The sequence below is a fragment of the Mirounga angustirostris genome, unplaced genomic scaffold (assembly GCF_029215605.1).
Source record: "Mirounga angustirostris isolate CCGP_5_RB_7025 unplaced genomic scaffold, mMirAng1.0.hap1 SCAF_7, whole genome shotgun sequence".
Classification (NCBI taxonomy): Eukaryota; Metazoa; Chordata; class Mammalia; order Carnivora; family Phocidae; genus Mirounga; species Mirounga angustirostris.
Window position 1 is genome coordinate 113,698,428 of NW_026991715.1, and position 20,828 is coordinate 113,719,255.

The 20,828-nt window shown below is 49.1% G+C and overlaps 1 protein-coding gene across 7 annotated transcripts in view; it reads right to left on the reverse strand.

Annotated features, from left to right (window-relative positions):
- The window catches only part of ADRB2 (adrenoceptor beta 2), a 114,587-nt gene that overhangs the window by 7,915 nt on the left and 85,844 nt on the right, over window positions 1-20,828 (reverse strand). For 3 of the 7 annotated variants that reach the window (XR_010413265.1, XR_010413264.1, XR_010413263.1), the window contains one exon: window positions 75-14,435. The exons of 2 other annotated variants lie outside the window; for them this stretch is intronic. The gene's annotated coding sequence lies outside the window, so the exon portion shown is untranslated. Of the gene's footprint in view, window positions 1-74; window positions 14,436-20,828 lie in introns of those variants that run through there. 2 more of the 7 variants (XR_010413266.1, XR_010413267.1) reach the window with 2 other exon arrangements.

Genomic DNA, 20,828 nt, shown 5'->3' on the forward strand with positions numbered 1-20,828 from the left:
AGTTTGTTTTTCAGAGTCCATAGTCTCTCATGGTTCGTCTCCCCCTCTGATTTCCCCCCCTTCATTCTTCCCCTCCTGCTATCTTCTTCTTCTTTTTTTTTTTAACATATTCTCTGAAGCAAATAATACCAGCAAGCAATATTGTTGAGTCCTTTTGTTTTGCGTCTGTCCTGCTGTTGGGCTATCTTGACGTCTCTTTAAAAAATATACTCCTTATCAGAACCTTTGAGTTAGTATCTGGGGCTCTGGAAGCCAGAAACCGGTCAAGGTGACACGTATGTAGTTTTATGGTTTGCAAAGTACCTTTCTACACATGACCGCATTGCTCCTCTGAGGAACCTAAGGGAGGTCTGGATGAGGAATGTTCCGCAGCACCTGATGTCACAGAGCCCTGGTGATGCCCCACCATGCCTGCAAAGGGAAACATGAGCGAGATAGGAAGAGAAATACAGCACAGGCCGGCTGATTGCTGTCTTTTCTGTGTGAGGCCTCTGACATACGGCCGGCCGCCCAGGCAGGATGGTAGCCACGATGCATTCCATTTGCAATAGGTCAGACTGGCTTTGTGCTAAGTTTCCTGGATTGTGTCACTCACATTTGTCATGTGTACTTGGTTGTCAAAGCACGTTGCTCAAGAAGGATAATCTTCTAGGCCAGAGGTCACAAACTGGTTGCCCCCAAGCTGTGCTGGTCCCCAGATGGGTTTGGTTTGGTCTGCGTCATCAGATTTAAAATTTGAATTGATTGCTGACACTTAAAAATGAGAAGATAGAAAGAGCTGCATTTCTGCTTTACTTGAAAAGTGGGAGGATCTGACAATATTGGTTTTTGCAACTGTCCCCTTTGCATGAGTCACGTGTTCTCCACATTGCCACAGACCCCACCCCGCCTGCTTCACTTCTACACCTGCAAAGACTCCCCTGCATTGGAGTTTAAAACCTTTAGCCAAGGTTGCTGTCTTATGTAACTTGCCATGTAGAGCAGGGCTTGGCAAACTGTGGCCCTCCACCAAATGTGGCCCTCCACCTGCCTGTATAAATTTTTATTGGAACACAGTCATACTTATTTGTTGATGTATTGTTCATGGCTGCGTTCACACTACTTGGAGTATAGCATTGCAAAAACGTTATATTGTCTACATAGCCTAAAATAGTTACTATCTGGCGCTTTATAGAAGAAGTTAGCTGATCCCTGATCTAGACCATGGCCGGAGGGCTGACTTTTCACTACAAAATGGCCCATCAAAGTGTTTTCTAAACAAAAGTTTTCTCCTCTCAAAGAAAACTGTTTCTTAAACTAACTTTATTTTTTTTCCCCTCCAGGCTTTATTTATACCTACGAACTGAGAGGGGAAGTTGGTGACCAATTGTTCCCTGGGTCTGGGTTATTGTGAGGTCATATAATGTCAGTGTTAGTGGTCAGAGTCATGAGGCAGTTGGCTTCCTTTCATTTTTCCCTTGCCTGCCACATCCATAGGGAAAGAACAGAACTACCTAGAATTATTGACATCTTGCTTTTCTGGAGACTGTACCTTAAAGCCAAAGGGATTAGCACTGCTGTTATTATTTATGAGAACAATATCTTCAGTATGTGTAGGTATGTTTCATACCATTCGTGTACCTTTTCTCTGGTTTCCTTCTCAAGACTATTCTACAAGGCAGGTTGGTTGAATCATTCAACAGCTCTTCTTCCTCCCATCCTCTCTGCCATGGGGCCCAGTTGTAGGTAGTGACTCAAAATAGCAGAATTGTGCTTTTCTAGCCTTCCGCAGTGACTAGGGCAATCACATAATCCTGTTCTGACTAATGTCAGATAAGGGAAGTCTACTGGGAGGTTTCGAGGAAATATTTCCTTTCTTCATAAGAAAGCAATAGGTTCAAGAGAGATCCCCATGTTCCTTCTTTTCTGTTTCTGGGTGTGAGTTTATGCGGATGTGATGCTTGGAGCTGCTGCAGCCATCTTGGGACATGAGGGGAAGCATCAGTGATATGCAGAGGATATTGGGAGGAAGGATGAGAAGGTCCCAAGTTCCTGGAGATATCCTTGCGCTTGGAACTATTGCCCTTCAAAGGGTTCTCGTTATGGAAGTAATAAAACCTTCTTGTTAAAGCCACTTGTCAGGCATTCTGTTATTTTATATCAACTGTCTTCATTCAAACAATCAGGTACTATTAACTCAAGTTTGAATAATTTTTTAAAAATCTAGCAAAAATGTATATAGTTCTTACCCTGTGTCAGGTACTGTTCTGGGTGTTTTCCAAGTAGTGACTCATTTAGTCGTCCTAATAACACTATAAAATAGGTATTATTATCTCGATTTTATAGAATAGGCAAGTAACACTCAGTAAATGCTAATCCCACATCGGGTGAGAGCAGAGCTAGGATTTAACTCTGGGCAGTCTGGCTCCAGAGGCTCTGGGTTTAATCGCTCTCTGGTGTCCCCTCTGTAGAGGACAGGAAATGATTTGCTCCATGTCACATGACACAAGTTACTTCATAGCATCTGGCGCCACACTGAGCCTGGGAAAGGCGCCGGAACAGTCTGGACGGCTATCCATCCAGCTCCTCACCAGGCAGGGAGCACTCTATCACTCCATCTTTACCACCCCGAACTTGCCACAGTCCTGGAACTTAGTGGCTGCTCAGTCCTCGGTCCGGATTTCAAGCCTCCCTACTGCTCCCCCACTCCTCTTTCTTCCTCCTTCTCAGAGGCAGACACCAAACCATCGACAGCCCGGATGAGCTCAGAAGGAGGGTAGTACAGGGCTTGTCCCCTGCACCCTGTATCCTACCGAGGGACATGGCATGGTGGTCCTGGGGCCCGGGTTTGGAGTCAGGCAGAGTTAAATTCAATTATGGTTTTGTGACTTCTGTGTGTGTTACCATGGGAAAAGTCTCTCTGAGCCTCAGTGTCCTCTTCCATAAAATGGCATAATAATGACCATCCCAATGAAGTGGTTTTGAGTATTAAAGATAGGCACCTAAAATTCTTCACAAACTACCTGGCACTGAATGGTCAGTACATACTGTTGTTAGTGAGACTGCTTTTTTATTCTTACTGTCAATGTTTGGGGTGATTTGTGGGCTAAATTGTCTCAAGAACTCATTGTTCTATGTGAGGTGGACCTGACACCTTGTGGTATCTGGGAGTAAGGGAGTGGGCTCAGGGTGTGAGGCGGTGCCCTAGGAATCAGGAGAGGAGAGGTCTATCGCAGCTTTGTGATCTCAGGGGCTCTTGTGACCCCTTCCTTCTGCCTCCCCAACTGTCAAGTGCATGTGTTGATTGAGACGACCCCCAAGGGCCTGTCCCAGCTCAGACAGACCACAGCGGCCGACGCCTGCTTTCTCTCCAGGGTTCTGCTCAGCCCAGGAGCAGCTACCGTCCCTGAGGGCTCTGATTCAGTCTTCTCTCAAATCAGCCAAGCCTCCCACAGGTTTCCGTCCCCTCAGCCACCGGCATACCAAGCCCCCGGTGGCTGGTAGCAGGTGCCTGGTCAACAATAGTGAGTTGCATAAGTGAATGAACTCCACTGAGCCAGTGAGTGGCACCTGTGGGCCCCAGAATGTTGGGCAGGTTTGGTTTCTTGCAGGATAAATATTTAGAATATGACCATGATTCCAGTTTCTGGCAAGAGTGAATTACTTACTCATGGTCATGGCCTTGAACCTAACAAAACTGTGAGCTAGCACCAGAATAAACTGCACTGAACCTCTTGGCCTCAGAGCCAAAGGAAAACTAACTTTCCATTGACCCATGAGTCAGGTCTGGTTTTAGAAAAAAAATGTTTACAAACCAATTTCTAGCAAACTTGGTCAAGCCAGATGCTTCCTTACATTTTCTTCTAAAACACTGAACTGGAACAAAATTAGACCCCGAATAATCCTGACTTCTCATATTGCACAATATGGGCAAATAATGATATGAGCTACCATTTGCAGGGCAATCCCTTTGTGCTCGGAGCATTATCTCATTTATTCCTCCAATAAACCTATGAAGCGGGTACTATTTTTATTCCTGTTTGACAAGCAAGGAAAGTTGGAGAGTAAAGTAGCTCTTGCCAAGGGCACATGGCCATGAGAAGGCACAAGGGGACATTTGAACCCAGGTCCGTTGGATTCTTGGCACCAGGGACAGCTGCAGTTTGCTGAGCAGGCATGATGAGGCAGTCAGTGGGCTGAGACTTCTGTGTGTGTGAGCCGTTAATCCTGACGACAGCCTGTCCAGGGAGCGCTGCTGCTAGCTTCACTTTAGAGATGAGGAAACAGACCCGGAGAGCTTATGTGACCTGCCCGCCGTGTGTGGGTGGGGGAGCCAAGCTATCACGGTGGAACAGCAGAGCTCGGGAAGCTCTTGAGAGCCACGATGGAGGAGGGACGTTACCAAGGTCACAGGGGGACTTGGCGGTTGAACTGGGACAGGGCTTCACTGAAGACTTTTTCCATTCACTGCTGGGAAGGTGTCGGGGTCGGGGGGGGCACCTGCTGTATGGGCCTCCGCTGTTGCCCTTGCCTTCGTGATGGGAAGGAGAGCTCAGTGAACTAGAGCACACGCTTCGAAGTCAGACAGACCTGTGTTCCAATCACAGCTCCAGAACTAACTTGCTGGGTGACCTTGGGAAAGACCCTGAGCCTCAGTGTCCTCTTCTGCAAAATGGGACAGCAGTCATGCCTGCCTCCTGGCATTGCTGGGGTAGATGAGAGAACACACAGCAAGGGTCTAGTACCATGGCTGCCACACAACGTGGACCAGCTGGTGTTATTGTTATTGACATGATCTGTGAGCCAAAAATGCTCAGAGAACCACTGTTCCATGCAGAGAAGCCCTGAAATCTGCATCAAGACAACCTAGTGTGGTGGGAAGGAGGCCCAAGGGTACATGCACACGCTCTACACCAATGGCTATTGCTCAAATGTGTTTGCGTGCACCCACATGTATGTGCATGCACACACATCACACGTGCACACACCATGCTTTTTTGCCTAATGAACACCTACTCATCCTTTAGTTTTCAACCGGAAGGTCCTGGAAGATCCCAGCCTCAGGGCAGCTGCTGACATCCCAGGTGAGTCCGGGCCACTCAGGTTGTGTTCTCCTGGCACCTTGCCCGTTTCCTCCCTGGTCTGCATCTCAACTGTGCTCGAACAATGCGATAAGTTGCTTAATTCTGCACTTCCGGCTAGAGTGGGAGCTCTGCAGAGAGCAGGGACGACGCCTGACTATCTTCCACTGATTGAAAGCACCTGCCACATCCTGGAGCATAGTAGGCCTTCATAGATAGGTGCCCTTGACTGAACAGAGCCACCAGGATCCCTTTTGCCAGCAAGCTGGGGGATAAGCTGCTTCATTGTGGAGCCACCTTGTACAGGGTTTTTGGCCCTGAGGTCTGTTCTGGTTTGCAGGTTCACCCAGAGAGAGCCAAACCTCAGAATGCTTGGAAGTGGTAAGAAAGAAAATCCACTCTCAAGTGCATTCCCCCAGATAACAAGTGTTGGTGGCAGATAGAAAGCCTGAGAAGTCTGAAACGCAGACAGCTCCTTACTGCTTCTCGCTCCGCTTTCCCCGGGGAGACTGGGGGACGCCAGCAGTTGCCACTAGTAATGCCGTTGACGAGCTGCCTGGGCTGGGACAGAACGGTTTTCTTTCTCTCAGACCAGATGATTGCAGTAAGCAGGTCTCTCTAGACGTCAGAGGGCGGAGGCTGATGGGGACGAGAAAGGCCGCATGGGGCGGTGAATAGCAGGCGATTCGGGTTAGAGCAACCTACTTGCCTTCATTTATTCATTTAAGGAATAGTTCCGGGCACCTTCTAAGTGCCAGGCACTGAGCTAGCTACTGGGGACACAGAAGAAAATGAGATGTACATAGCCCTGGCCTTTGGGTGCTCAGGTCTGTGGGAGAAGGCAGTGAGGTCGGGGCTCTGATGGGGGAGTCCAGCAGACGGGCTCCAGGAGAAGATGATGGCCGAGCTAAGACCCAGAGCATGAGCGGCCGTCAGCCAGGCTGTGAAAAGGGAGAAGAGTGGTCTGAGGGAGAAGGGTCTGCGGGCAGGCCCCACAGGGAGGGAGGGCACAGCATGCCAAGGGCCATGGCAGGTACTGAGTGTGGCAGCTGCTGGTGGGTCCGGGCTGGGGCAGCTTGGAGGTCAGGGTCGGGCGGATGGGTAGCTTGTCCATGCGGACGCTGAAGCCCTTGGCCCCTGAGGTGGTAGCGGATGGGTCCCAGGACGGAAGTACTCAGAGGCCGAGAGGGAGCATCCTGAGGAGATGTGGGTGGAGTCCTTCTGAAGAACTGGAGCTTCGTCTGAGGCTGGGCCGCCAGGTTGGAGCATCTCGGCCACAGTGAGTTCTCCAGGCCTGAGTATACGCACGGTGGGAGAGCCGGCGCTTTGCCATTCCCTGCGACACCAGCCCCCATTCTCCGGGTGTTTTCTCACTCGTCGGATGGGCAGGAGGCCGAGGTGACCTTGCAAGTACCTTCCAGCCACTGTCACCTGAGTGCGTGTTGGGCTGGATGAGCTGGGGGCATCCCTCTCTCATTCTTAGGCCATGCAGTACCTCAGCTCTCTGGCCGACCCCACAGCTCTTTCTATCCTGCGTATCCGTCCTGGCCACCCTCTTTGTCTCCATCACTACTCGGGAGCCGTGTCACCACAAGCAACTCATGTCCCATCTCTGGGCCTCAGTTCCCACATTAATGGGAAAGAGGTGGGAGTAATAACACCAACCCACTTCTTCAGCCTCGTCCTGCGCCCTTCTCTGCCCCTGGCCACCTGGTCTTCTCTAGCTCAAGCTCAGAGAACTCTTTCTTGTCTAGGATTCTTTGCCTTTTCCTTCCCTCCCACACACTCCTCACTTTTGCCTTGCTAATTCTTTCTCGTCTTTCGCATCTAAGCTTAAGCCTGATTTCTTCAGAGAAGTCTTCTTGAAGAGGGCCCATCACTTGTTATATTTTCTATTCACACTCTGTATATTTTCTTCCCAACACTTGTGACAGGGAGCTTTCACCCAGTTTTGTGTGATGACTGAATGCCCCAGTCCCCCTCTAAGACAGGAGCGCGCAGGGGATACATTCGACATGCTCCTTGCTACCTCCTTTTAGCGGACAGTGTTCCAGGCGTGTGTTAGGCAAGGCACTTAGTTGTTGAATGGATCCATGACTATCTCAATGGATTTAATACATTTCGTTTATATGTAAATGATTAATTATACTCAGGCCAGGCCTACCCATAAATTCATTTAAGCTGTTTTTTGATGAACATCACACACTATGGGGACTTATCCTGGCCACTAGAGGGCGATGTGAAACCATAAAGCTGGGTGGCCTCAGGGACCCTGGCCCCTTTTGGAGAACGGGCAGGGTGAATTTCCCTCATTTTCTCTTCCATCCATACCCTAGACTCAGCAAATAAAATTTAAAAATATATAGGCTGTTATGATTTGGAAGGCTTGCCAAAGCCTGTTTGGTCCATCCCTGGATACTGAGGCCTGTGGGAGAGCGTCTCCTCTGCCTTCATTGGCCCCATGGCACAGACTTGTTCCTAGCTGTGGGCAAACCCCTCTCCTTTTCAATATTCCTATTTTCCACTATGTAGTTGAGACAATTGTAACTTCTGTCTGTTTATCCTTCCAATTAATATTTATTGACTTTGTACTCTGTGCTAAGCACTATGTAAGGTGCTAGAAATTCCAGTGTATAAAAGAGGTCCCTGTCTAATGGAGTCCACTTTCTAGTTGGGAAGAACACTGAGAAATAATACATAGTAACTAACTATGATTAGTGCAGAGAAGAAAGGCAGAGCCTGGGGGCAGGATGTAACAAGGGCACCTGATTGTTTCTTGAGCTCACTCTCGAAGGAAGGGCCATTTACTGGAGACCCAGAGGCTGAGCAGCCACTGGTCGAGGGATCAGAAGACAGGGCCTTCTGCCCACCTGTCCATCCCGGCTGCCACATGCTGTTGGGCAAGTCCTTTCCCCTTTTTGTCTTCTGCTCCCTCATCTGTGTAATTGCAGAGCATTTCAATCCCGAGCTTTTGCCTGTAGGAACTTGTATCTTAGTTATCTAGGGTGCTCGTGTGTGAGCGTCTCAGTCACAGGAGCTTGAGGTCCAACTCTTGGGTGAGAAAAGGCATCAGAATTGATGGCCTCTGACTGAGCGTGTGCCAGGGGCCGAACCTCCAAACTTACAAGCTTGGGGAAACTTGGTTCAGGTGTAGGAGGACGGCCACCTTAAGACCTAGCCCAGGGCCTCTGTCTGTGTGGCTCAGATTGCCTGCTCCCCATCACTGGGGAGCTGGGTAAGTATGTAGTTGCTTGGGCCTCATCCCCCCAAATGATGATCAGGTAGATCTGGAGGAAGTCCCCCAGACCTGCATGCTAATGAACTCTCCAGGTGATTCCGATGCATGTGAAGGTTTGGGGATCACTGCCCTGCCTGCCATCTTTCTGTAGAGAGGATTTATGACGCTCAACCTTCCAATTGTCCTTGGTTTATGTTCTATCATGTGTATTCCAGGGAAGTTGTGGCTAAACTGAATTTTTGTCATTCAAATTATATTCCCAACAGGAAGAGGGATCTCACTTTAAGAAGTCAACCATTTGTGATGTGGATTTTCACCCCAGTGGGGTTCTTTCATATGTGTTAATTTTCCTAAAAGAGGGTCACATTTATTTATGCCTCACAAACTAATTAATTAATTAACTAATTTAAAATACCTAGAATTCAGCTTTGCGGAAGATCGGCAGTCATAGTTTTCAGCAATGGGGAGACAGGGGTCATTTGTGGTGGAAGGTACAAGGAATTAAATTTCAAAGCCTAGAGTTAAGCTCCTCCAGGTTGAGGCATTTATTTATTCATAATCACTAACCACCTGGGACAGGTGAGCCCTGCCCCAGCGTCCCCTTAAATGAAGCTAAAAACCTGATGCCCTTGAGGTTGCTATTGCTGAGGAGCCATGGTTCCTGCCCAGGATAACCATCTATGGGGTTAGGGAATCATCTGGTCTCCCTCATTCCGGGCTAAAAAAAAGGGGGGCTTGCGTCATGCCAGTGTCTTGGCTTTTGACAAGGACTATTTCAATCAGAACCCTTATCTCCTTGACCTGTCCCTCTGGTCGCTGGCCTATCCACCCTTTCCTTTTCATGAGACCATGGCAGCAGGGAGCCAGGCTGGCCCAGAGCCGGACAGCGGTCCTCAGAGCTGTGGGCACCCTCATGTAGTGCCTCATCTGGCAGCTTGTGAGCAGAGAGGTCTAACAATGGAGATGTTGACCCATTCGGCTTTTGCCTGTTGTGGGATGGCCAGAGATCTCTGGGGAAGAGACAGGGAGGTGATGAGGACCCAGACCACGTAAACAAGCATAGAAGTGACAGGTACGTCTGTGCTGGGGGCTCCTCCAGGTCATGCCAAATCAGCAGCCAGGCTGTTGGATCAGAGAGGACAATTTAGGGCCCAAAGATCTATAATTTGCATTGATGGTGAGGGAGGAGATGGCATCCGGAGGGCCGAGGAAGACGAAACAGGCCGAACAGGAGATGGAAGCCGGCATGTGTGGAAGGAAGGAAGGGAAAAGAGATTGTTTCAAATGCTAGAGAGAGGTGATGCTTTTAATCTTAAATTTTCGTGGGTTTGTTGACATGACTTTGCTTGTGTCCACCAGTCTTGTCCACTGTCTCTGCTTGGACCCCCCACCAGTGCTGTAAGACAAGCTGGTCATTTCCATAGTCCCAATGGGGAGACTGAGGCCCGGAGACCCCACTTAGTGACGTGGCCAGGAGCAAGCCTGGGTCTCTGAAATCTATGCCCAAAGCTGTTCTGTCAGTAAGTGTCCCAAGTTTGACACTTTATGCAGGGCATACTTGTACAGTAAAGACGAAGCTGGCCTGCCCTCTTGGCTGCTCTCTTCTTGAGGCCCCACGGTGGAACTCCCTTTAGAAGTCACCACGTTCGTTGGCGCCTTGTGCCATAGGTCACCCCAGAGCCACTGGCATTCCTTGGCAGGGGGCAGGGCGCTGGCTTCCATGATGAAGGCCGAGCTCAAGCACTTTAACCTGGTGATACATGCAGGAAGGGTTGGAAAGGAAAAGATAGGAAAGGGGTTGGCTCAAAAGGAAGTTGACAGTTGCAAGAGATAAGGCACATGTTGCAATATCTTATCAGGAATCATATTCAATTGCCACAGGACGAACCAGAGAGCTTGTGGGAGGGAGTGGGTGGTCAGCTCTGAGCCCAGAGGAGTAGTGACCACAGTGCCTAGTTCAGGAACCCCCTGCCATTGGGGTTGAGAGCAGGGGCCCTGGAGTCAGACTCGAGATCAGTCCCTGCTCTGTCACCTTCTAGTTGGTTCTTTGGACCAACTCACTGACCCTTAATGTCTTCATCTGTAAAGTGGGAATAATAGTGCTTGTGAAGATTAATTGAGACCATGCTTCAAAAGCACTTAACCTAATAGTAACGGTTCAATAAATATCAGTTGTGACCATCATAATTATATTGAAGAACATGACTTACATTGAATAATGTGAATTATTGCATAATGTAATCATGCTCCTATCTCTTCCGATTGACAAATTCTTTCCCCTGATTTCAACCCTTCTGGGCTACCACCTGAAGTATCCTGTCTTTCTCACCTAAATTACTTTTAACATTTTTTTTTCAGGTTCCGTTCACTGAAGAAAAAATTACCCTCATTTTGGGGAGGAAGAAACTGATCTTGGCGATGGGCAGTAACACTAAGTAAGGTGACCGGGCACCCCTCGATCCCAGGCTGTCTGGCACTGCACAGCTCAGCTGCTGCGTGTTAGTAGGGAAAAGCACAATAAGGTAGGGGATCAGGGAGGTTCGCCTGGGCGTTAGCAATGCCACAAGGGAACAAGGTCTTTCACTGGCGGGATACCAAAGCTGGAGGCCAGTGATTCCTGAAGATAGGATGGGCGTGCTTTCAGGGGTCTGGCATGTGAGAATTATAAAAATTGTAATAATTACGTATTCATTATGCATTTTAATACAAGATGCTCTGTTTTGACATTTATGGGGTGATAGGGAATTTCCTTTTGAAATATATAAAGAGCGATGTTGGGTAAACAATAGTCACTGTGGTGCTTACGTATGGCAAAAATCACGATCACGGAAGTCTGATGCCTGGAGTTTGGCCAACTGATTTTGTTCTGCTTTGTTTCTCTCTGGAAAGGAAAACTGAGACTCGGGTGCTAAATGACTTGCTCAACGGCACAGAGTGAGGTGGTAACTGAGTTTGGTTATATGAAAATGTATTTCATTTCTCCCCCATCCTAAGATAATGGGGAAAATGATGCATCAAGTTCCAGGAGACACATGACAGGTGATTCTCCATTCTCCTGGCAGTCCAATTCTCTGATTAGAATCCTGCTGATGCTTTCCCCGTGTTTTTCAAATTAATTTCTCTTTCCAGTCTTTATCTGTGTCCAGATCCTCTGCTGTAGTGAGAAAGCCTCAACTTTAGGAGGATCTATGACTGAGTCACTTGGTTCTCCTGGCCCTTAAATCATTAGGATAAGTTCTGACCGTTAGCTGACCTTACCTGGTGATGGGGAGGGACAGACACTGGAGTTCAAGTCCAGATGAAGCTGGAACCCAACTGGCCTCTTCCTTGGAGTGTGGCCATGAGTTTAACCCCTTCCTACCTGGCCACCTGCCTCCTGGGGCTGTTAGACCAGATTAATGTCGTCCTCCCCACCCCCCCACACCCATCAGCTGCAGTGAAGTGCATGTCTGGTGATCATCAACCATCCAGACCAACTCCAGGGTGCTACCCAGGGCTGACCCTATTCTGAAGTTGAGCCCAGAAACTGCTTACATTTACTTGACCACTGGAGTGTTCTTTCAGAGGGTGAAAAACTGCCGCTCATAAAATAATATCACACAATGGCATTTCATGTGGATTTTTGCAATAGCCCTTGGAGTAATTATTATTACTACTGTTTTGGTAAGGAAGAAACTAAAGCTGGGACCTTTGAAAGAAATCTGCCCCAGGTCACTTGGCTGGTGAGTGGTGACCTTGGGACCAGCCCATGGGATTTTGGGCTGCCGGACAGGATCCTTTCCTCAGCATCTCCACTGCCATCACCCATCCTGCACTGAGCCACATGGGTGGCAAAACAAGGACCCTGATTCTCAGTTTTCCAGCTCATTCCTGCATGGAAGTGTCATGTGGTCTGAGAGAGGGAGAGAGAGAGAGAGAGAGAGAGAGAGAGGGAGATTTATTTTAAGGAGTTGGCTCATGTGATTGTGGAAGTTGCCAATCCAAAATCTGCAGGGCAAGCCAGCAGGATGAAGACCCAGGGAAGAGTTAATGTGCAGCTGAGTGTGAAGGCAGTCTGGAGGCAGAATTCCCTCTTCCCTGGGGGAGGTCAGTCTTTTTCTATTAAGACCTTCAACTGATTGGACGAGGCCCACCCACATTGTGGAGAGTAATCTGCTTTACTCAAAGTCTGGATTTAAATATTAAATCTAATCTAAAAAATACCTTCACAGCAATATCCAGATGTGTCTGACCAAATACCTGTGGCCTATCCAAGTTGACACATAAAATTAACCATCCCAAAATATAAATATATAATATGTAGAATAATACACACTAATATCTGCTGACCATTTATTATGGGCCAGGCAACATTAGGTCATTGACTAATTCCCAATAAAGACTGTAGCATAGTACCTGACATCTAGCAATAAATGGTCGTTTCAGATTAAAAGGCAGTTCAGAGTAGAGGTAAAGGAGGTTTTAGTATCAGGCAGACCTGAGTTCAAGTTCTAATGTTGCCAGTATCTAACTTGGGCCAATTACTCAACCTTTCCAAGTCTCTTTTTCCTCATCTGTAAAACAGAATTCAAAATAATACTTAACTCATCAACATAGCCCAAGCTTGATAAATATTTATCAGCTAAATGACCATGGCAGGAATCTCCAGGGGTTTAGAGAAAGAAAGGGAACCGTGGTTCCGAAGCCCCTCCCACGGTACCAGGCACGGGCCATGAAGGCGAGAATTTAGCTGTGCCTTCTCCTGAGCTTACTTTTCCTCTGGGCATCGGCAAACAGAGTCACGGCTGGCTGCTGTTGGGATCGCCCTCACAGGACTTGACAAGGAGTGGCTTTCAGGAAGGGCTTGCCTTTCAAGGTCAGGACAGAACAGACATCTTCCTCACCTAACTCAGAGGTGCTTTCTCTTACTTTTACTTCCTTGGCATCGTCCTGGGGCGGCCAGGTCTCCCCTGCTCCAGAACTCCCTTCTCAGAGCTCTGGCATCCTTCCAAGCACCAGCTAATGGGGTCTGGAGCAGGGTTGGGGCGGGGCGAGCTTCCCACCTCGTTGCCAGCACACTGTGCCCTATGTAGCAGTTCTGTCTTCTTCCCTGTCCCACGCAGCTTGATTTATTGCCTCGCAGGGAGAACAGGGGCCTCCTCCTCCACCTCCTAAGGGCCATGGCCTTCCTCCAGACACGCTACTGATTAGGCTAATCATTCCCCTTTATTCTAACACAAATTGCACGGTCTATGCTTGGCATATAAGGACATCAGGAATACAGACACACTCAGTGGGCTTGGGAGCTGCTCCGAGGAGCAGGCCATGGAGGGCGTCACTGATGTTCTAAAATTTAAGCTGAGCTCTGAAGAATGAGAGGAGAGGAAGGAAAAAGTGGTAGGAAGAGGGACAGCCCGTATGAAAACCTTGAGGCAGAAGGCACGGGCACGTTCATGAGCAAGGGGAAGGCCAATGTGGCCGGAGTGGGCAGTGGGGCGCGGTGAGCAACAGGTCACACTGACAAAGCGCTCGCTGGGCCAGGCGCTCTTGGGGGCGCTCTGTGTATGTTCACTCATCCAGTCTTCATGCCTCCCACCCCCCAGGACGAGGCACCCCTGTAGCCCAGATACGCCGGACGCGACGATGCGCACACCTTCCTCAGCTTCTGGCTGCCTGCAACATCAAGCACAAACCTTTAGCTCGGCATTTCAGATGCTTTGAGATAGAGTTCCAACAGAACTTACTTGTTGTATTTCCTTTTTGAATTTTGCTGCCCCTTAAAATTAACTTTTACTTACGTAAGTAATACCCAATTCTGTTTTCGTTGTAGAAACTTAATACAGGTAAATTTTAAGTTCTTTTTTCTTTTTAATCACTGTCCCCTCTTCCCTCTCCGTTCTGGGTGCCTCCCCAGAGGTAATAGTAGGTATTTCCAGATACTTCCAGATATTTCTAAAATCGATAGATTTATGGATACATCGAAGGAGTATACAAAACTGTACAAAAAGGAATAGAGTCATTTTGTGTTTTTTTTAATAAATACACACCCCTACCTCCATAATCCACTGGCTAAGACCATCACGAGGCTTCTCCATTCAGCTGAAGGTGGTGTGTGTGGAGGGGGCAGGGGGTGTCAGAATTATCATCTTCCCATGTGTCTGGAAAGGGAGGGAGACCGTAAAGGGGGAGCACTAGCAGTTTCTACCATAGATGCTGATAAAAAAAAAGTCCTTTAAAAATAAATTTCTTGAAGGAAAAATGGAGTCATTTAAAGAAAACATGACTGTAAAGAGTGGCATGGAGGGCTTACGCTTCTGGCAAAAATAAAGAAGGTGGTACAAGAGCAGACTTTCCAGTCTCCAAGTCTGTCATCCTGTGCTCCTATGAACTGTCAGATTTGGTGACAAAGGCCATGTCTCTTCCTGCAAAAATGTCCAAGCCCCTGCATGTGTCCCCAGCCAGGCTCTCTATAGGAGGCCCAGCCTGGAGGGACACAGGCCTCAAGTCCCCTCTCCTCTCTGCTCAGAGCCTTCAGTTATCCACCCCCTCCTAGTCCTTCTCCAGTTGTCCATTTTAAGACTTCCCCTTCCCCAAAATGCCTGGAGACCTTGGCCCTAGGTAATGACCTCTTGCCGATCATCAGCAGCTCTAGCACCTGGCTGATTCCTTCCCACTTAAGTGTCGTATGGCTCCTGAAAATGTGATATGGGACCACCAAGAGGCTCACGTGTTGTTCGGCAGGGTTCTGTTTCAAGAAGCTTTAGAATGCTTCCAGAACTCCAGAACATGGAGTAGCTGCGGGGGGCCGGGGGGGGGGAGGGAGGGAGGAGGGGTAGAATCCCTGTTGCTCACTCTCAGTTCTTTACGTTTCTTCCCATTCCTTATATTCTATTTCTTTAAAGATTTTATTTATTTATTCGAGAGAGAGAGAGTGCGAGAGCATGAGCAGGGTGGAGGAGCACAGGGAGAGGGAGAAGCAGGCTCCCCGATGAGCAAGGAGCCCCACTGAGGGCTCGATCCCAGGACCCCGGGATCATGACCTGAGCTGAAGGCAGACACTTAAGGACCGAGCTACCCAAGTACCCCCCGCTCCTTATATTCTAAAGTAAATAGCCCCTTTGGACTGATGTCCCTTAGGCAGCTTTGTAGGAACTAAAGGTATGAGGATCAAAGGGCGGCTGTTCTATTCTACTGTTGGCTCCAGACCCACTGAGCCGCCTGTCAGCCTGAGGAGCCTGGAGGGGGCCTCTGCTGGTGGGCGGAGGGGAGGAAGGAGGGGGGCAGAGGACAATGGGTAGGGTGGGCATGAGCTGAGACTTCGGCCCTGGCCTGGTTGCCTATTAAGTTCCAGAGGCAAGTCACTTACTCCTGTGTTTCTTCCCATGCTTTAGAAAGAATTGTACAAAGCCAAACTCAGAGGATGCCAGAGGTTGAAAAGCCTGAGCAATCAGCTTCAAGCCCAACCCTTCCATCTACAAGCAGGTGCACGGTGCATTGGTTTCTACTGTTGTGGTAACACACGGCTACAGACTTACTGGCTTGAAACAACACACATTTATTATCTTACAACTCTGTAGGTTAGAAGTCCAGCACGGGCCTCACTGGACTCAACTCAAGATGCCTGCATTCCTTGGCTCATGGCCCCTTTCCAGCTTCAAAGCAGCATGGGATGAACCCTTCTCCCATCACAGCACCTGACCTCCTATGCCTGTCCCCCCCACTCTCAAGGACCCTTGTGATTACCTTTGGCCCAGCTGAATAATCCAGGATACCTTCTCCATGTTAAGCTCAGCTGATTAGCAGCCTTAATTCCATCTGCCACCTGGATTTCTCTTTGTCATGTATCAGAACACATTCACAAGTCCCAGGAATTAGGGTGTAGACGTCTTTGGGGGCCATTATTCTATCTTCCCAGAGAGGGTTAATGACTCATCTGAGGCAGGGTTAGGGACACATCTGACACTCAGTATTTTTCTATTCCCTTACGCTGTTTTCAGCATAGAAGGCAGACAGCAGGGTGGTTAAAAGCATGGGCTTTGGCATCAGATAGATCTGGGTTCAAGGTCTAGCTCTGCTTTTATGAGCTGTGAGAACCTGGGAAAATTACTTGAGCTCTCTGGACCTCAGTTTCCTCATCTGTTAAATGGGGACAACAGCAACAACTTCATCGTGTGAAAATCTATGAAAGGTGCTTAGCATTGTTTTTAGCACCCAGCATCCAATAAATGATATCTCTTAGTATGATTTATAATCAAATACCACACTTGATCATAAGCCCCTTGTGAGGAGAGCATGTCAGGTATCACAGCAATTTTATGGATATGGAAATGAGCCGAGAGAGTTAAAATATCTGGAGTCAGGTCATTCAGAAAGTCCCTGATGGCAGTGGGTCAGGAACAAGGTCTATGGACTTCTTACCTTATGCTCCTTAAGAGGACACCTTACCATTTTATTCAACCTCGAGCAGGTGATCCAAGAAAGATGTTCATCTGATTTTTTTTCTTACCTTAGAGGAAAAAACCCTTTCATCTTTTATTGGAATGTCCTGTAGTTCTCAGGCTCAAAATATTCCACTGAATTCCTAATGCAAAATACTCCGAGGTTAAGTTCACCGGCTTCTCCCTTGGGTAAACATGCTGTGGATCACCACTAAGACAACATTATTGAATGCTGAAGCCGTAATTAAATTGAAGCTTCTGCCCATCATCCCTGGTGAGCACAGCTAGAACCCCCCACTGAATTATACAGCCATCATTCCTATGGTGAGATTGTACTTTTTTTTTTTTTTAAAGATTTTATTTATTTATTTGAGAGAGAGAGAATGAGAGAGAGCACATGAGAGGGGGGAGGGTCAGAGGGAGAAGCAGACTCCCTGCCGAGCAGGGAGCCCGATGCGGGACTCGATCCCGGGACTCCAGGATCATGACCTGAGCCGAAGGCAGTCGCTTAACCAACTGAGCCACCCAGGCGCCCGAGATTGTACTTTCTGATAGAGCAACACACATTTATCTGACCATTTATTTCTCCCACAGCAGACACTGATATTCTTTGAGTGCTGAGAAATTGATACATCAAGACATTTTAAAGGGTTGGATTGTGAGTGTTGGGGTATTTGAGAAGCCTTGGAAAATAACACCCTTCTTCGCTGCCCACATTCAGAACAGAGGGTCAGATAGATGAAGATTAAAATGCTAGTTATTACTGATTACAACTGGGTAGGGATGCTGCTTGCATGGGGAATGAATGGGCTTGTGGTTGCTTTTCCTCCATGCCTCCAGGACAGGGCCACCAAACGCTTCTCAGCAGGCCCAGAATTGGCCCCACTGAACTTCCTGCATGGCCTCGAGCACAGACTAGACGGTGGTCCCCTGTCTGCTGGAGCCTGTCCCGAGAAAAGAGAGGGTGAGCCCAGAACCCTAAGTCTGCTGCATTGAAGAGTCAGAGAAATCCCCTCTTCTGGAGAGAGCTGGGGTCACTGGAAGCAGCCATGGGGGCGGAGTTTGGGGTGTGAGATGTTTATACAGGATCAACACCTGGGTAAGGAAAGGGGCAGATGCAGGGCTGGGCAGAGGCAGAGTCAAAATTCCAGGCAGCGTGGTGGGGAGCTCTGGAGTGAGCATCGTTCTTCAGTGCCTCCCCACAGTGGGGCCCAATGGCCAGGGCTTGGGGACACCCCCCCCTCCGCACTGCTGCTGGGCGGGGTGGGGGCGCTCAGGTGGTGGGGGTTGGGGCGGCTGGGTAGCTGGGTCTGGGCCGCTACTCTGCGTGTCTGCCACACGGGTCCTTCATTTCCCAGCCCTCTGCCCACTGTCTCATCCTTTGCCACTTCCTGACTTTTCCATCACATTCTAGTCATGCCCTGTTGCTGAAGTGCCCACAGATCTCATGCCTTGCATGCCTCTGGTCCTTGTCCCAAATATCCTTTCTGCTAACTTAGTCACACTTCTCATGGCTCAGGTGGGCATCATCTCTTTTCAGAAGGGCTCCGGACCCGCAGCCTGGGCTGAGTACCACCCCTCTGTGTGCACCTAGCATTCTCTGCACACTGCCTGAATGACACCACATTTTCTGCAGGCAGCCCCGTCTCTGCCAAGACTAGGTTTGTCTGCAGGATTGCATCTGTTCACTTTTGTACCTAGACGCTTAGTCAGTTCTGGGTACATGACCGGTGTTCCATGGACATTTGCCCTTTTGTCTCCCCATCAAAGCCATGTCCTCATTCAACAAACACTCACTGAGCACTTCTGTGCAAGTATTCCACGGCAGTCACAGATGGGTGGGCCTTCCTCATTACTGTAGCCACCATGGCTTGAACATGAGAGTTTTGGTGGAAATACCATTTTTAAAATCGGACCCTACTGCTCTTGCCAAAATGGCTTCAATGCGGGATCTGGAAGCAGTGAAGGGCTTGAGCAGGTATTGACAGACAGGGAACGAGCGAGGTCTCTGGACAGTATTTGAAATAATCCTGAAGGAGAGGAAACTGCTAGGCAGACGCCCTCCTTGATTTGCTTTCATCTATCCCATGGAGGAATTACTTGGGGCTCCGTAAAGATAAACGAATCCTAGACTCATAGATCTGTAAGTGGTTTCAGGGCGACGAGACGGGGACAGGCATGGAATTTGCACCCAGTGTCCAAGATCACACATTCCCTGACAGAGCAGACTAAGGAGCTGGAGAAAGTCTGACACTCTTACTCCCTCGAATCCAGTTCTGGGGGAGTGCAAACTCGTCCCATGAAGTGCTCTGGAAGAGCAGGAGAGGCAGCGAGATGTCAACCCGCTCCCCCCCAGACGGGCACGGAAAGCTGAAAACAAACGTGCCTTGGTCTGCTGGCTGAGCCGTAAAGCTGGCACAGAGGCGAGATCTGACGCGCAAAAGCAAATTAGGGGCTTCAGACCAGCCAAACGGGAAGAGGAAAGGCCCCTTCAATTGTTTAAGGGAGAAGAGGAAGACCAAAGGCAATATTATCTTTCATCGGCCACGCCCTGGGGGGGAATGAGCTGCCCAAAGAGCACAGCCTTCGCTGAGCGCTGAGCGGGGCAAGGAGGAGCCTCCTTCTCCGTCACTAAAAAAGCCTCAGTCTGAGCAGATGGCAAGTCGGTGAGAACTGGGACTCCCTGGGGTCAAAACCACAGTCATTGACTTGGCCCTGAGGGTCTCCTCTGCCCTGTCTGTGGTGGGGGGCTGCTCACATTCCTGCTGCAGAAGAGCACCAGGTTAGCGAGGAGTCCTGGCCTCTGGGCCGTGGGCTGGGGACCTGGACAAGATCCCATGCCAGTTCTGTCCCCAAGGGACCAGAGGCTGGTTGGAAGGACAGCCATGTAATGATGATGGCATCAGCGGTAATCGCTGCTTGCTGAGGGCTTGCTAGGGCCCAGTGGTTATCTCCTTTATCCCTATGACAACGCTGCTGGATGTGATTCCTTCCAGTAACACCCCATTTCACACAGGAGAGAAGAGGCTTCCAGGGTGTAATGACCGATTCGGAGTCACCAGCGCAAGTCAATGGCTGCCGGGAGACCCAAACACAAATCTGTGTGACCCACACGCAACCGAAGGTGGTTTGGACCCCTCCGGCCTCTCTGGAGGACACCTGCAATATCTTGGAGGCTTTTGTGCTTGCCGCAATGCGGGAGGGGGTTGGCTACTGGCATCCAGCCGGTAGAGGTGGGGATGCTGTTAAACATCGCACAATGTGCAGGGTGCCCCCCTCCCCACCCCAGGTATCGGGCCCCAAAGGTCCAAGGCGCTGAGGTTGAGAAATGCCAGTCTAGGCCATTGTGTCTATTGTACTCTAGAGGTCTCTGCTCCCCACCTCCAACATTGTTTGGCTCTCTGTTCCTTAGTGTCTCATTTATAGTGCTCATCACAATGTAGTATTTTGTTATTGTCCGTTTGTGATTTCACTTCTCTTTCTCCCACTCAAAGCTGCGTGAGGGCAAAGGTTGCCTGCCTCTTTCACTGCTCTACATCCAACACCTGGCAATCGCGCCTGGGACACGGGGGCTCGATGAGTATTTGTTGGATGAAGATGTGGGCAAATGAGCGTAGAGAAATTGACCGATCTGTGCAAGGTCATGAGAACAAAGTGGCAGAGATGGTATTGAATCCCAGGTCTGTCTGAATCTAAATGGCATGGTCCTAACCCCCATGGCAAAGGGCCAAGACAATCTGGTGTAATGGGGCAGAGGACTGTCCTCCAGGAGAGGGGAGTCCAGCAGAGGAGAGAGAAAAGGTCAGTGGGTGTCAGGGTCAGATGCCAAATTTAAACTGGAAAAGAAACAAGGGATGAAAGAAGGAGCCAGGAAGAACCTGAGGGCTCAGCCAAGGGACCTGCACTTGAGATGGAGTGAGGACTTGGTGGAGAGTTTCCCAGATATTAAAATAATGTCTTAAAATGACCAGAATCACTCTCTCTCCCTTTTTAGCAAAGATGGGCAATACAACATTTATCCTCTCCTGGTCCTCAGGAACTTTGGGTCCCTTATGGTTCCCCAAGATAATGGCCGATGACTCCATAAATGCATGTTCAAGTCCTAGAAGTAGC